Source organism: Mytilus galloprovincialis, chromosome 7 (assembly GCF_965363235.1).
Source record: "Mytilus galloprovincialis chromosome 7, xbMytGall1.hap1.1, whole genome shotgun sequence".
Lineage (NCBI taxonomy): Eukaryota > Metazoa > Mollusca > Bivalvia > Mytilida > Mytilidae > Mytilus > Mytilus galloprovincialis.
Genome location: NC_134844.1, coordinates 94,809,034 through 94,823,078, shown reverse-complemented (window position 1 = coordinate 94,823,078; position 14,045 = coordinate 94,809,034). Strand labels below are relative to the sequence as shown.

At 33.2% G+C, this 14,045-nt stretch overlaps 1 long non-coding RNA gene across 1 annotated transcript; it reads right to left on the bottom strand.

Annotated features, from left to right (window-relative positions):
• Positions 1–1,844: 1,844 nt before the first annotated feature.
• Positions 1,845–4,235, bottom strand: LOC143082066 (uncharacterized). The gene is made up of 3 exons (XR_012980253.1): positions 3,990–4,235; positions 2,737–3,137; positions 1,845–1,968 (listed from the first exon to the last, which is right to left on the bottom strand). It is a non-coding gene; the product is annotated as an uncharacterized LOC143082066 (long non-coding RNA).
• Between the last annotated feature and the right edge of the window lie 9,810 nt (positions 4,236–14,045).

Sequence of the window (14,045 nt, the reverse complement as noted above, 5' to 3'; positions counted from 1 at the left end):
TGACGAAATTTATGTTCTTCGACAACGATGACAAGTTTTCCTCTATCAGATTCGTATTTCTCGAACGATATATTATCAGACATCTTTACATGTGAAAAAATATTCTATTGATACTGAACAAGTTATTTCTTGGTGACTTTTCTTAATTTTTATGAGATAGTATTAATGAGTAAAACCATTTACAGGATAAATCAACAGGAACATACTTTTAAAACCTTTGAAATAGTTATATTTTCTAGTAGGAATAATGAATATCTATATATGATATTTGTATCCTCAAAAGAAAAAATGATAGACAGTTCTTTTCGTGAAACTATAACAATTGCTTAACTTGTCTCCTGGTTCTGCTACTAATTGTATGCATGCATTATAAAACAGCAAAAGAAAAAAGATAATCCGCACAAAAAAAAGAACATCTAATATATTGTATTCATGTGGAGCAAGTTATCAAAATTAGGGGCGGTACTGTCAATATAGTAACCTAAAAAAATCCGCATATATTCTCGTTTTATACCGTTTACATAAACAAAGAAACCCCCCCCCCCCCCAACAAAATTCCCTTCTTAATTATTTTAGATTTTAGATCAAATATTAAAAAACTATAAGAGGTAAGAATAAAATTGTCAAATACATATTAATACAATGACAAGTAGCGAATAATACAAAATAATTATGCATTATATAATTATAATGGTTTTAATGATTCCATGGAGATCGCTAATGATATGTATGAAATGGACACAGTCGGCAATAAATTGTATTACACGGCCGCGACCATCACTAATTACTAACGTTTTAATCAAATTAATTACTACAGAGTCGGCATCAATCTTACACGGCCGCGAATGTGCTATGTAATTAAATAAAGTTATCAAAGTCGGCATCAATCTTACACGGCCGCGAATGTGCTATGTAATTGAAATGTCGGCATCTATCTTGCACGGCCGAGTATGTCAACTGGCATTGCGTTTAAAGAGTTTGTTAAATAAGTCGGGCTATATCATTCGCGGAGTCGGTCAGGAACTTTCACGGAATCGGTCCAAAACTTTCACGGAGTCGGTCCAAAAAATTCGCGGAATCGGAAAAAACATTCACGGGTTCGGTAATCTTACACGGCCGTGAAAGTACTATATAAAACATGCACGGAGTCGGGGGTCCCATGTGGCTTTCCATAGAACCGACTTATTGAAAATTTTGTAAATTCCTTTCCGTTATAATGTCTGAATGGATTTTTAACATTCAATTCATTCAAGTACGTAACGATACACACTGAAAAAATACACTAGTCAAACTGACTAGCTTACCTAGTCAAACTGACTGTCCACAGGATGACTATGTCAAAAGTCAAAGTGACTTTAAAAAAGGTCAATTGACTTATTATTTTTGTAAATTAACTAGCTTTTCTAGTCACCCTGACTTTGTTAAAAATAGTATTTGTACTAGACCAATAGTCAAGTCTACTCATCATTCTAGTCAAGTTATCTCTTGCTGCGCACGCAGACTGACTAGCCAGTCCCTAAGATAATGCATGTTCCACATGCATTTCCTCATTCTCAAGAGCGTCCAGTGAAGAGAAAAAAAAATTGACTGCAAAATCTAAACATAGGCTTAACGAAATCAATCAGAAACAAACTTCAGGAAACGACTGACAATAAACCCCATTAAAGAAAACATGTCCTTTGGTGGATAATTGTCTCATATATATTATACCACATTTCTCAATTATGTACTTCTTGTTGATTTTATAAACCTGTTAACATTTGTGTATTTTTTGGGGTTTTTTTTGTGTTATTTTAGAACACTAACATTAAGAATAGTAAATAAAAATACCATAAACAAAGCAAAACATTTAATATCATTTATTTTGATAATTCTGGTCCGAACTCGGCCATCAGTTGTTCTTGGTCCCACCAATACTTCTTGGACTGTTCGAAATGCATCCCTGCTCCCTGGTTCTTCTTCCCATATCTGCAAAATACAGAGATAGAACGTAAGATGTGAATAGAATAGAATAACCGATAGTGAAGTGTGTAATGAAACTTTAGTTTCACAGACTCATTTGGAAAATTTTGCCTATATACTCTGACCTTGAACCAAACGCACTTGTTTGTTATACATGTCCCATGTTCACATATTCTGAAATATTTAACTTTTTGGTTGTTTCTTTTAAAGTACATGCATGTACACATATACATGTACATGAGCAGCAATGAATTATAGACAACAAATAATTATTATGGATTTTTTTGAAATATACAACACAAGTTCACTTCTCAGCAGAAGAACTGGCTCAAGACAACAGATGCATCTTTCCAATCCTAAAGGAACGAAGATTCCTTGTGTCGTAAAAATATGAGTTGTTTCAGTTTGAATTTTGCATTTAAAAAAGTAAAGGTTAACTGAATTCATTTTTCGGTTCTTTATTCTTAAATGTACAAATGTCCTTTTAATTTTACTTCAGTTTTGTTTTCAATATTTTCTGTTCTTTGACCATACACTTTTTTCATTCATTTTTTGTACATAAATAAGGCCGTTAGTTTTCTCGTTTGAATTGTTTTACATTTGTCATTTCGGGGCCCTTTACAGCTGACGATGCGGTATGGGCTTTGCTTATTGTTGAAGGCTTTATGGTGACCTATAGTTATTAATTTCTGTGTCATTTGGTCTCTTGTGGAGAGTTGTCTCATTGGCAAATATACCACATCTTCTTTTTCATATTTATAGTAATACACTTACCAAAATTTTGCCATATCAGTCTGTTTCTTTCTATTTTTAAGTAACTGATATTCTTGAAATCTTATGTACAATTGATTTAGGTCAACTTTGTCTCCAGGTCAGGTTTTTCAATTTTTTTGTTTACTGACTAAATAACTTGGTTATCAGAGGATTTTTCAGAATCGTGAGAATAAACACTTTTCTGAGGTGGGTTGCTAATTGTCATGATTGTCTGCGAACAGGTGTCAACTGTACGGTCAGTTTCTGAAGAAGACGAACTTGGGGCAAAGCAGCAGGATGACCTTGCACATGAACAATAGCCTGAAATATTCACAGATTTCTTTTCCTTTTGTTGATTTTGTTCTCTCTTCTTTCTTTTGTATTTTAGCTTTGAATTTAAGGAATGTCTACCCATATAATTGCTGTAAATAAAATAATATAATTGATTAAGCATATATAACCCTTAAATTTTAACTCCTTTAAGTTTTCTTAATGTACCCAACACCTGTAGACTTTATTATAGTTTATATAGCAACTGTAAGAATTAGGAAAAGAAAAGAGATATATGTATGCAGCTTAAAATATAAGCAACACAGAAAAAAAATTATACTCAAGTCCTTTTAATCTTGAACAAAGCTTTTACACCTAAACCAAGCGACTTAAAAGATGAGAACAAATAGGTGTAGCTGGTAGAATGAATATAGCCATAGGATAAGGGGGAATTCAGGGGTACCTCCCCCAAAAAACAAATCATTAATCAGTGGCAGATCAAGAACGTTATGTAAGGGGGCTCACTTACTGACCTAAAGGGGGACGCTACAGTTTTGTTCAGTGATTCCCTATATAAGCAACCAATATAATTTATTATATTTCCCACAAAGCCCCCCCCCCTCCCCCTTTCCCCCATCTGGATCCCCCTATGTTAATTAATACCTCCAATAGTACGCAATCATGTACACATTTGATATAGACATGTTGTTGAAAAGTAGAATTCAGATATTTGATTTAAATTCATACCGATTTAATTTAGACAAAAAACAAATAACGAATGATATAGCTGTGTGTCATTTTCATGTGAAAAAAAAATGGATTGAACGGGCGCAGCCATGTTTATTTCAGTGTATCCTCATTGTAACCGTTTGCCAGCACATGGGCAATGTTGTCTTTATAGTTATATTTACCATGTTTACCTGTTTACGATTTCTTAAAAAAAAATAGGTGTTAATTATAACATTAAAAAATTACAAACTTTGCAGAACATAAGAAATATTTACCTTTTTTCTAAGGAAACGATGTGAACTTCTTGTCCCTTTTCTTTGTTATGAAAGCACGTGTTGAGGCGCGAGAAGATGTGCGTCGGCTATCCAGATGTATAAGATAAGACGTCATAGCGGGCATCATCAAATTTCACTATGCATGCTGAGTAAAGGTACTAGGTTAAACAGTAGCGATTTTATCTACTAGACATCTAACTGAGATTACTAGACAGACTAGTCATTCTGACTAGGTATTTTTTTCAGTGCATGCCAAAATTGAACATTGCAAGAATGCAGCCGGCTCTGGTTATTTTATAAACTACATTAGTGATCTAAATAGTTCTTCTTGAAATGATAAAAAAAAATTTAAATGAAGTGAACATGAGTGTTTGGATTAGAGTCTTCATACTTGATTTACTTGTTTTCTTTAATTTTTAGGACTTTTTTTTCTCTATCCTTTACTATTCTTCAAGATTTACCCCCCCCCCATTATTCGTTTTATTTTCTAGCACTCCACTATTCTCATTTCTTTTGTATCTGGCGCCAATTGTTCTCATTTCTATATTATTTGCATATTATTCTCTATTTTGTAAACCGTATCCACACCCTCATACGGATATTATTGATATCATGCTTTAAATTGTGATAAGGGTGGAAAATATAATGCCTTAAAATGCTTGAATGGCTCGTCCTGGTAATATCATACACGTGTAGATATCAACTTAATGAATTGTGATGTGGGAAAAAACTTAAATATCATATGTTCGCTTGAAGCCTCGGTCACACCTTACCGGATAGCATGAACGGACGCCTAACGGATGAAAATAAAAGTTGTCCGTTGGGAGTTCGTTGATGTATTGACCGAATAAAACGGACGTGCAACGAATGCATAACGGACACAAACCGGATATGCAACGTACGAGAAACGGTAACGTACCGGACAGAACGGATGTAGAACGTACACCCAACGGACGAGTACCGCATAAAACGGACACCTAACGGAAGCGTATCGGATAAAACGGATGAACAATATATACGAAAATTAAAGACGACAATAAGAATGCATGTAAATCGCATCAATATTCAAAATGTTTCTGTGTAACTGATTTTGGTTTGTTCTTCAAAATGCCGCCAAAGGGCAGTGTCTGGCCTGAATAAGACCTGCTTGATTGTGAAGACGTGCCTTTACTCTAAGATCGATTATGAATAAGAAGAATTCACGAACCTTCAGAAATATGACACACCAATAATTGGCATTTCTGACGCGAAATTTTCAATTGGCATTTATCCGTTTCAGATCCGTTCATCATCCGTTTTATCCGTTATACGTCCGGTAGAAGTCCGTTTCTCATTCGTTCAACATCCGTTTTATCCGTTAAACGTCCGGTAGAAGTCCGTTGGTGAATTAATCTTCCTGACCTCCAACGGATGTACAACGGACACGTAACGGATACAAAAACGGAAACGAAACGGACGAGTACCGTACAAAACGGACGCCTAACCGACGTTCAACGGACATTTTATCCGTTGGACGTCTATTCAAAGTTTTGAACATGCTCAAAATTTTCTACCGGACAGAACGGATGTCGACGGATAAAACGTACGCTAAAACGGACATGCAACGGATATTGACGGACGTCTAACGGATACGAACGGACGTCTAACGGACATGAACGGATTGAAAAAAGTTATCCGTTAGGCGTCCGTTCGAGCTATCCGGTAAGGTCGAGGCTTCAGCAATCACATGAATACAAATGACCAATTACATGTTAGATGTTTCCAAGACAACACCTATAATGTCATATGCATGGGACAGTTTCAAGAGTATGAATTTGTCTAACAATAACTACTAACAAAGTAGTATATTTGGCGAGTATAAAAATGTCTGGAATTTTCTGTTATTAGATTTATGGAAGATGTGGTATGAGTGCCAATGAGACAACTCTCCATCGAAGTCACAATTTATAAAGTAAACCATTATAGTTCAATGTACGGTCTTCAACAGGGAGCCTTGGCTCACACCGAACAGCAAGCTATAAAGGGCCCCAAAAATTACTAGTGTAAAATCGTTCAAATGAGAAAACCAACGGTCTAATCTATATAAAAAACGAGAAACGAGAAACACTATATGAACCACATCAACAAACGATAACTACTGAACATCAGATTCCTGACTTAGGACAGGTACAAACAATTTCAGCGGTATTAAATTTTTTAATGGTACCAAACCTTCTCCTTTATCTGAAACAATAATGTAACATCACAACATAGAAAGACACACTATAAAATATCAATTGGAATGGCTTAACTCAATCAAAAAACGTAGTAATACAATGAACATACACTGAAGGAATAAATTTGATCTATTATACAATGTAAATACAAAGTTAATAAAAATATCAATATTAATAAAGTCAAAGAAACTAAACAGACTCAAAGATCAGTAATACAAGATAAACAAAATAGAGATTTTGGTCATGAAGTCTTTTCTCATCTAAAAGGTTGGAGAGTATATATCCTTTGTTTGATATGCCCATACATCAAGGTGAGCGACACAGGCTCGTAAGAGGTTTTTTTTAACGCTATGCTAAAATCCGATATAGTCAAAAAGAATAACAACAGTATTAAGACACTACATAAAAGCATAAAGACATATAAATTCACCTCTTGAAGTAGGGGATGTTCTCATGTGCTCCTGGTGGGTAACAAGATTCTGGTCAACACGTGAAGCGTCCGGTGCTACTTTTCGCTCATTGTCAGGGTTTATTCGCCCTCTTTATTTACTGTACCAGCTATATATGTATACTCGATTATCAGGTTTTCGACACATTGATACCGTAAAATCTCAACCGCGAACCACAATGTGAACCTTTTTTGGGAGTGAGATCAGGATAAAGTTCAAATATCACGGCCCAGGCCGCGTGTAAGTTTCCAACAAATCTATGGCTTCCATGAATTATTTCTTAAATAAAAAACGTCAAGATCCACTATCGGAAGCCCTCTCGACAATCATATTAACGTATTTCCTAATATGCAAATCATATAAGAATTATTACTGGTCTTTTCCCCCTTCCTAAGACAGTTTTACGCTTGACGAAAGCAAGCTGGATAACGGCTCCTCACACTCGAATCAAGCTTAAGCAAGTCATGTTTATAAATATAAGCCCATACCGCATAGTCAGCTATAAAAGGCCCAGAAATGACAAATGTAAAACAATTCAAACGAGAAAACTAACGGCAGGCTAATATTTTATGTACAAAATAATTAACGAAAATTAAATATGTAACACAGCAACAAATGACAACCACTGAAGAACAGGCTCCTGACTTGGGACAGGCACATACAGAATGTATACGTTCTTCAGACATAAATTCATTTACTCTGTAACCTTTTTTAACATGTTTTTTTTAAATAATTGAGTTTTTATAAACAAATCTAGCGGAAATTGTCATAACTCATACTTATGTAGCAATGTTACATAATGTTTTCTTATTTACTAGAACCGATTTGTTAAATTTACTATGCATTAATTTTTCTCATAACTAAATCTGTGTGTCAAGAATAATATAAAATAGTTAATTCTAGCTTTATCAAACTCTAAACAATGGAATAATATACTTCCAAATTTAAATATCAATTAAAATATGGGTTTTATTAATGGGCGATATCTTTTTTGCGCCAAAAATGAACTCATTTGCGCCACAACGTATTTGCGCCAATGCTACTTTTGCACCACTCCAATTCTAAAATTATAGGTATCATTTGCGCCAAAAAAACAACAACATCCAATTGCGCCAATTTTATGAATTTATTTATTTTTACTTATATATATCAACTAAATAATTGACTTCTCTCTTCCTTCATCCATGCTTAGGACCAAAGCCTGGCAGAGTTATTTTAAAGTCATTTTAATACATAAAATATGCTGAATCATCTTTGTTTGTTGCAACACCAAATATCATCAAGAATTTGTGAAATTCGGATTGATTTTTTTGTTGAACTGGATGAAGTTTCCTTCTTTCTCTGTTTTTATGTATTATAGTTGAAAGAAGAGGGTTAATATTTCAAATATTAATTATTGTAGGAGGTTGCTCAGATAGCACACCAGTTGCTTTTTCGTTTGCATGCTTTTCTCAAAATCTGTCTTTCTAGTTTCTGAGTATTATTTTCATGTAAATAATCTAAAAGCCTAGCACAACTCGAATATCTCCATCTAATTTCTCTAACAAATGCCTGACGAAATTTATGTTCTTCGACAACGATGACAAGTTTTCCACTATCAGACTCGTATTTCTCGAACGATATATTATCAGACATCTTTACATGTGAAAAAATATTCTATTGATACTGAACAATTTATTTCTTGGTGACTTTTCTTAATTTTTATGAGATAGTATTAATGAGTAAAACCATTTACAGGATAAATCAACAGGAACATACTTTTAAAACCTTTGAAATAGTTATATTTTCTAGTAGGAATAATGAATATCTATATATGATATTTGTATCCTCAAAATAAAATTGATAGACAGTTCTTTTCGTGAAACTATAACAATTGCTAAACTTGGTCTCCTGGTTCTGCTACTAACTCTATGCATGATTATAAAACAGCAAAAAAAAAAAAGATAATCCGTACTAAAAAAAAGAACATCTAATATATTGTATTCATGTGGAGCAAGTTATCAAAATTAGGGGCGGTACTGTCAATATAGTAATATAACAAAATCTGAATATATTTTCGTTTTATACCGTTTACATAAACAAAGAAAAAAAACCTCCCCCCAACAAAATTCCCTTCTAAATTATTTTAGATTTTAGATCAAATATTAAAAACTATAAGAGGTAAGAATAAAATTGTCAAATACATATTAATACAATGACAAGTAGCGAATTAGTTGGGGGAAGAAACCTGCTTAATACAAAATAATTATGCAATATATAATTATAATGGTTTTAATGATTCCATGGAGATCGCTAATGATATATATGAAATGGACACAGTCGGCAATAAATTGTATTACACGGCCGCGACCATCACTAATTACTAACGTTTCACATTAATTACTACAGTGTCGGCATCAATCTTTTACACGGCCGCGAATGTGCTATGTTATGTAATTGAAATAAAGTTATCAAAGTCGACATCTATCTTGCACGGCCGAGTATGTCAACTGGCATTGCGTTTGAAGAGTTTGTTAAATAAGTCGAGCTATATCATTCACGGAGTCGGTCAGGAACTTTCACGGCATCAGTCCAAAATTCTAATGCAACAACCTTTGTAACGTTCATTTTGATTGGATAACGTCACTTTCTTACATGGCATCAATTGACAATTGATGCAATGGGACGTACGCGCAAGCGCAGACGGCATATGACAGATTTTAAATACATGTTTTAACGTTGTATTCTGTCAGTTTCATTAGAATGGAGATAACAATGTTGTATTTTAAGCTCCGACGGCATCAATTTGGGATTTGATGGTCGCAAATACCCGTTTACTGTCTCCGCTAACGCGTCGCCAGTAAACTTAATTTGCGACCATCAAATCCCCAATTGATGCCGTCGGAGCTTAAAATACAATACAGTTATCTCCTAACTTTCACGGAGTCGGTCCAAAACATTCGCGGAATCGGAAAAAAACATTCCCGGGTTCGATAATCTTACATGGCCGTGAAAGTACTATAGAAAACATGCACGGAGTCGGGGGGTCCCATGTGGCTTTCCATAAATAATTCTATATTTTAACTTTTGCCGGCCCCGAGAATGTCGGGAATTTAGTGCGAATATATACATGTTAACATTGCTACCTGACTTATGTAATTATGACGTTACTTATATAACAATGGCTAGACAAATAAGAATAAGAATAAGAATAAGAATTTTATTAGTATAAAATCCAAACAATAGGATTGTTACTAAAATATATGACAAAAACAAACCAACAGACAGTGGCATATTAAATACAAAACGATAGTCATTAAACACTACAAACATGTAGCATTGAAAGAAAAACAAAAACATAGATTATTAGTATTAATTATAATACTATTTTTGACAGCATGCCTCCTCTTTAAAATTATCATCAATTAGAATATTATGCTTACAAAAAATATGTTATAATATATATAACATTATAAGTTGAGCCATCAATTACACAGTTCATATATTATCACTAGACGTGATAAACACACTCAGTCGGAAAGCAAGCCCTTAGAAACGACCGTTGTTGCTACTTCTTAAGACAACAATGGGACTGATATTAAAACCCGCCATTCTGAAATTGCGCTAATTTCGCGGAAAAAATAATTTGGCGCCGATTTGGAATTTTTTCTTTTGTCTGTTTTTAAATTGCCTATTGATTTTTTTGCGAAAAAAAGTTTGTTTCCAATTTTTGGATGAAAAATAATTTGTTTTTGACCCTAAGAAAAAAAAATGATTGTTTTACCCTCAGCTGCCATTAAATGAAATGCTATACTTGAAAGAGAAGAATTGTTTTCAACTTGTCGCCAAAAAACTGATTGACTTAACTAAAACAAGGTAAGGAAATCTTATACTGTCTTTGCACAACCCTAACTGCTTTAGATGACTGACACAAAACCCATTCATTGTTTTTTGAATATCTTTATATCTACCGGATGTTGTTTGAGCTTAATGGCCGCAAAAAATAAGCTCCAGGAAAAAATCAGAAATATGCTATTTATTGGAAGTTTCCAGTTCTGAAAAGTGATAAAATGTGTTTCTCTAATGTTTTTGCACATGTTTTCAGTATCAAAATATATTTAATAAGATTATTTTAATAATATCCACATGTAAATAACAGCATATGGTGCTTGATATAACAATAGTTTGTTTATGATAGTGTCAAACAAAGGGACGTAACTCGTGAATTACCGTCGGCCCCGCTTCGTCAGAAACATCGACACATCGAAGTGGCACATTTGCGTATCTTAGCGTATCAAGTGGCACAAATTTGACATATCATAGTACAAGTTATGTTACATAACATAATTTAAATTCAACATAGCTTCCCGAGAAGTTAAGAAAGAAAATTACGATTTTAATTTTCTGTGACCAATTTTTTTCGTCAACACCTTGACTTTGAAGACACATTTAAAAAAAAAAATTAGTTTAATCCATAATTGAGTTGAGTAATTTATTTCTTATATACTCAAAAATGTTCACTTAAAAGGAAATTAGTTTTAATTCATGCAAAAAACTACAAATTCCAAAAAACGGACTTTACTTTCTTTGGTAAAAAAAATGCCCATATATGGTAATCACATGACGTCCATTGTTGCTTTAAGAAATGGGGCCAAACCGGGGTCAGCTTTCCGACTGAACACGATCTATACACAACGCATTTATCTACTTTACACAACATGCAAACATGTCAGGACTATGGTTCTAATAATCAACATTCGGTTAAGCAATCTACACCACCGCCAAGTTATTCATCTCTACACCAGTTCCAGTCGGAAACTAATTGACACATCATAGTTAAATTCATAATAACGTAGTTCTTCCAGTTCTTGGACAGTTAAAGAGTTGATTGTATAATGTTTGAAGAGAGAAAACATAAATATGTGTGTGGCTCGTTATCCATAGTCATTATTGAGCAACCTGTATTTCTTTGTATCGCAAGTGTAAACTGAGTAGTTCTCCTCTGTATAATATACTGCATATGCATGAAATAATGCTCTGTATATGGTAATGAATAAGCATGAAATAAATGTATGGCTGTTGCAGACCTTCTAAAATTCAAACTGACCATTATTCCGTGCGTTCATCGTGTATCGTGCGTGTTGCGTGCGTGCATCGTGCGTGTATCGTGCGTGTACCAATCGTGCGTTCATCATTCATCGTTCCGTGTATTTTCCGTGTAACGTGCGTGCATCGTGTATTCTTAATCGTGTATCGTGCGTGTATCGTCCGCTCATCAAACATTCATTCTTAACCGTGTATCGTGCGTGTATCGTGCGTTCATCAATCATTCATTCTTAACCGTGTATCGTGCGTTCGTCAATCGTGTATAATTGTGTAGATCAGATAACGTGCATTTGTGAAACGTTCATCTCTAATTGTGTAACGTTCATACATTGCGGTTTTTATATGATAGTCGGTTATAAAATTTACAGTCATACTTTCTTTCTTGTAGACTCTTAATTAACTTCATCGTACATAACGTTCATACAGATTCATGACTTTTTGTGTAAATATTTTATCATCTGTAAAGATTTTGTGGTTATTCGGTGAATCTTGGCTGGGACTGACACATTTTGATATAATGATACATGTTGTACATACAAACAATAACATGATATCGACATTTCTACGACAGAAGAGTTAAAATTGGAATTTCTATTCAACTGAGCGAAAATGGACTTAAAAATATACTGTTGGCCAACTGGTATTTGTTAAAAATATTCTGTCAATTAAAAACAAATGTGTTTTTGCAAAATTTAAATGTGGGGTAGCTCCACTAAAAAAATAGAAACTGGAAAGTATGAAAGAAAAGAAGTCCACGAGATGACATGTGTTGTAGCTCTACTATTGAAGATGAACTTCATGCCATTCTAAAAGGTAAACGGACAGAAAGTCACAGGACAAAAAGTCTTAACAATTATTTGATCATCTTTGATATTTTTTTGATAAATTTTGCTTAAAAAGTTGGTTAATATACAATACATCAAGAAAAACACAAAAATATTTTTGTAAAAATAAGCATTTTTTATTCAAAGAAAATAATCAGAAAAAATGAATTGTGACTTTTTGTCCTCTGACTTTTTGTCCGTGACTTTTTGTCCTGTGACTTTCTGTCCTACATTCTTCTAAAATGCCCTTTATAGTATAATATTATACATTTTAATGAACATTTTAACCCGCGGCTATAATTATCAGATAGCGAAAATTTAATATTTTTATTTAATAACGGCAATGTTGCTGCTATAGTCGCAAAACACACCAACAATATTTTATTGAAAAGAAACTATACAAATCCTTGGTTGTAAAAGAAGTCCACGAGATGACATGTGTTGTAGCTCTACTATTGAAGATGAACTTCATGCCATTCTAAAAGGTAAACGGACAGAAAGTCACAGGACAAAAAGTCTTAACAATTATTTGATCATCTTTGATATTTTTTTGATAAATTTTGCTTAAAAAGTTGGTTAATATACAATACATCAAGAAAAACACAAAAATATTTTTGTAAAAATAAGCATTTTTTATTCAAAGAAAATAATCAGAAAAAATGAATTGTGACTTTTTGTCCTCTGACTTTTTGTCCGTGACTTTTTGTCCTGTGACTTTCTGTCCTACATTCTTCTAAAATGCCCTTTATAGTATAATATTATACATTTTAATGAACATTTTAACCCGCGGCTATAATTATCAGATAGCGAAAATTTAATATTTTTATTTAATAACGGCAATGTTGCTGCTATAGTCGCAAAACACACCAACAATATTTTATTGAAAAGAAACTATACAAATCCTTGGTTGTAAATCCTAGGTAGATTATAATTCTTCGCTTATTTGGCAAATTCCTATGCTACTAAGATATTTCGAAATATTTAAGTTTTGATAAATACCATTATAAATATCATTTTTGTCTTAGTTTCTGATGGTCACATATGCACGTTATGTTATTTCATTGAGAAAATACAATATACACGATTGTCGGGTAAATGTGGATTGCGGATTAAAATGTTAAATGTCAAACATGAATTAACAAATTAAACTGAGGCGAATTAACACGAATATGTATATTCTCTTCAACAGTGTTTGAATTCTCTGTTCTGAATTTCTTTAAAACTAAGCTAAAACGTTTGTGGAAAATTGAATAAAAATAAACATTACATGTATTTGAAGGCATTATTTTAATTAAACAAATATAAGTTCACGCAAATATATCATACATATTATTTTAAATTGAGGAACTTTTAAAACTTGAAATTGGATTTACAAGTTTAAGGTTTAATCTTGTTTTTTTTTTTTTTTTTTTTTTTTTTTTTATATAAATTAGTTAAATATATGGTATTATCATAACAAGTCTTTACTTGAATGGAATAAAC